The sequence below is a fragment of the Solanum dulcamara genome, chromosome 12, assembly GCF_947179165.1.
Source record: "Solanum dulcamara chromosome 12, daSolDulc1.2, whole genome shotgun sequence".
NCBI lineage: Eukaryota > Viridiplantae > Streptophyta > Magnoliopsida > Solanales > Solanaceae > Solanum > Solanum dulcamara.
In genome coordinates, this window is record NC_077248.1 from 58,225,588 (window position 1) to 58,229,666 (window position 4,079).

Consider the following 4,079-nt stretch of genomic DNA (forward strand, 5'->3'; position numbering starts at 1 on the left):
CTCTGGAAATGGTAATAGATGGTTACAATGTTAGATACAACTCTCATGCTGATGGCAACATTGGATATATATACAAGTAGAGGAACTCTAGATATGGAAAGAATGTCTATGGTCATGGGAAATCTCAGGTTTATTGTGAGTTCTGTCACTACAAGAGTCATACTAAATGAAGAAAGGAGGAGTAACTAGCTCTCATGCTAGTATTGCTGCTACTGGGGAAATTCAGCCCAATGATGCTAGAGTCTATGACTCTCTTGTAAGCACTAATGCTAGAAGCTATGCTTCATAAGGAATGTCTCATTTTACATCCGAGCAATATAATCAGATACTTTAGATGCTGAGCAAAGGGAAGGAAGTGGATACCATGGCTAATGTGGCTACTGTTGGTACATTATTGACACCCAATTTTGTCCCTCCTTTCTTCTAATTTATTTCCTTGATCTTCTAAATTATGAATAAGTCGAATACTTTATACTTTACTACTATTGTAGTTTATTACTAATTTTGTCATAGTTATCTATTATATATTGTTAGTACACTTCAACCTTCATTATGTTTTGTGGTTATCATCCTTTATTATCATATGTACTATTTTAAAATTTATATTATTAATATTACTACTATCACATAGTGTCATCTTCTTTAAAATGATTGCGGTTACTTTATTTTCAAGTTTCTTACTTGCTAAACTTTTTAAATAACATATATTATAGTAGTATTACATTAAAAGCTCAAAAGAATTAATGTAAAGAAGGAAAAAGTCATAAAAATTTGGCCCAAGTGAAACCAAAATAAGGCCTAAATATTCAACCCATTTTCAATGATATATTTGTCCAAAATTAGGCTCAAACCAGAAGCCCTTAAGAATTAAGCATATCAGATTTTTTCAAAAAGAAACCCTATTTCTCTATCTCAATCAGCAGCTACACCTCATCTCTCCTCTATCTTCTTCAAGAATAATTTGAAGATCTCTTTTCACCATGTCCAGATTTGGTCACACCATTTTACTGCAAGGGTCTTCTCTCTCGTCATCTTCTCTCGTCTATGACAAAAAGAGCCTATTTATTTATGAGGAAAGATGATTTCATTACAGATGGAAATCAACATCAGAAGATTTCCTTCACTTTTTGAATTGTAATTTTGATCAAGTTCAAATATGGATATTCAATATCCCGCCTAAATTCTAAGGTTAGAGCCTAAAATATTTCTATAAGTACTTTCCCTTTTAGCCATTGTCGAACCACAATTTGGCTTGCTAGAAAATCATATGAAAAGCTTGAACACTCACAAGAGCACCACTCTTTTACATTTCAATATCATCTTAGTAACCTCGAGTACCAAGAGGTAGCTGGTGAAGGGTGGTGTAGTGGCCTGGAGTGGTAAGAGTGTGACTGTGCTTGGAGAGAGCATCCGCAGTGTAGTTTGCCTCCCTGTATACATGCCTGCAAGAAAAGCGAACAAATAATTTGAAAATACCAACAAGGTCCTGAGTTACCTGGTGAAGGCTCCACGGAGGTTTAGTCTTGTCACACCCCGATCTCAACAGGGTGTGATGGACACCCGACCCCATGCTTGGAGCCGAGCGAACCCGCTGCTTCATAGTACATATTTAATCTCTTAGACTTTTACATCAACAAGAAATGAAAAACATAACTACGCTTCGTGAATTATTTTTTTCCAAAATCTATCATCCCATAAAACTCATAACATATGACACTCTATACCCACGACTCTGTCTGCAAAGTCTCTAACTTCGAATGAAACATCATAGCGCATATACTCTGACTCGGCAGCACTCCAGGAACAAGTGGAGTTGCTAACCCCGCTGGAACATCTTCTATAGTAACTTCTACTTGTCTGTGTGTACCTGCGCGGCATGAAACGCAGCCCCCAATGAAAAGGGGGTCAGTACGAGTAATGTACCGAGTATGTAAGGCATGAAAATCAGCATAATAAAGAACATAAGGTATGAACAACCATATCGTAGAATCATAGACATATAGTGAGTTAAGAGAGTAACATGTACATATGAGTGCCCTTTTAGGCCAGATGCCATGCATGCTTGTCTTATCATAAAAAAACATTTCTTGTTCATATTCCATAGAAAATAGAAGTCATATCACCGAACAACGTCGGCGTGCCCACATATTTCCCGCGTCCGGGCATCCCGCGTCCAGGATGAAAATTACTCCAACTGATCAGGTGGGAATGCGTCTATAGCGCCACATATACACCTCCCCATATCCCACATATACATATACATATACATATAGACAGCATGTAGGAGAGCTCAACGAAAGTCATGTATCTATCGGAGTGACGGAAGGTCGGTAACCTCCGATTATATTATGAATTAATCACGGTCGCTTTGTCTCACCTTGAAGGAACAATTATTATAGGATGAGACTATCAACGAAAGATAATATTAAGAGAACGTAGAATAAGGTCACAATCTCATAAAACGTCAAATCGTATACATATCCACATAGGACCAATTTTCAAGACTCGTAGAAAAATCGGAATGAGCTATGATTCAAAATCAAGATAAGAGTCATGTCAAGTACCTTTTGAAAATTACCATGGATCATATCAAAATAAAACTTTTGAAATCATATACGCGTATCTAAGCACGAGAAAATATATCCTTTGGAAACTCAAGAAAATTGGCCATCCTAGTGGCTCTACGAATAAGACTTTCTTGAAATTGTATAAAATGTCATATACTTGTTTCATAAAAATCATGCCAAAAAGAAAGAGTAGCTCTATATATTTATGTCAAAACATGCCAAGAAAAAGAAGGGTAAACCTTACATACATGAAGCCGTTCTTATCATAGCCATCATAGACATATTCTCATCCTCGACATCATCAATGTCGTTATAAAACATATCCATCGTCATTGTCATAAAAGCTTGTAATATTGTAAACCTTTGTTTTGGAAAACTATAGACAATTTTGGAAACATTGACGGGTTATAGGAAAAGTAGTCATTTCCTTGGGACCATTGACACCTAGCTTTTGGAAACAAAGAAAATATGGAAGCACTTATGAAACCATAACATCGGAATCATGCCTTGAAAAAGAAGGGTAAGCCTTGCATACTTATGCCAAAGACATGCCAAAAGAAGGAACGGTTAGCTTTACATACCTGTACCGCGCCTTACTAGCTTTTCTTATTCTTCCAACTTGTCTTTCTACATTCAAGAGAGTTGACATATTCATTAGATTCATCACCATATACTTGTCTCAATCCTTCAAACAAATTAATTTCCAATCTGCCGAAATTTCGGCAGCATCTCCCTTATAAATACACCATCCCCGAGATTTCAACTCGGCCACCATGTCAACAACCATATCAACAAAAACAACCAGCAGTATATATATACAATAAAATCACCTCAACTTTACACAACACAAGCTCCAAACAACTAGCATAAAACTACGATACCAAAATAGAGTTTTTAACCTTTATTTCGTAAAATCTTTAACCATATCAAACGGGGGGGTCGTTGGCTGCAACCAGCAGCAACCACACCCTTTTTAAAAGACTTTAAATCCCTGCAACATACAATCCAACCAGCTGAACCCGCAGCGCCTCAACGACCATACACTACGCGACTTCGATTTAGCTACTACGACTTTAATTTAGTAGTTTCCAACATCATGCCTCCTTATACATTTTCTCTGATTCCAGACATATTTAGGACACGTAATACACCTCATAACAACATCATAAACTCCAATTTGAAAGGAGAGACCTTACCTTTACCGAAACTCTCCAAAACTTGCCTCGGAAGCTCTCCTAGCTCGGCTAAAACTTTGGGGCTGTTCGGTGACGTTTTGGGCTGCTCCAAACCATAAAATTTCATTACCAATACCTTCATAACATCTTGGTACACCATATATAATTAATTCACGAAGCAAAATTGGAGACTTACTTTTTGTTTTCCTCAAAACCGAGCTCTCTCTCTCTAGCTTCAAGTTTCTCTTCTCTTCTTCCTCTTGAATTTTTTAGAACTCTCTTGGGATAAGAATGAATCTAATGAGTCATAAGACACACATATATATATAAATATCTT

The 4,079-nt window shown here is 36.8% G+C and overlaps 1 long non-coding RNA gene across 1 annotated transcript; it reads right to left on the minus strand.

The window, feature by feature from the left end:
• Positions 1–1,358: 1,358 nt before the first annotated feature.
• On the minus strand, positions 1,359–3,845 carry LOC129877394 (uncharacterized). The gene is made up of 3 exons (XR_008763535.1): positions 3,764–3,845; positions 3,149–3,194; positions 1,359–1,867 (listed from the first exon to the last, which is right to left on the minus strand). It is a non-coding gene; the product is annotated as an uncharacterized LOC129877394 (long non-coding RNA).
• Positions 3,846–4,079: the final 234 nt, after the last annotated feature.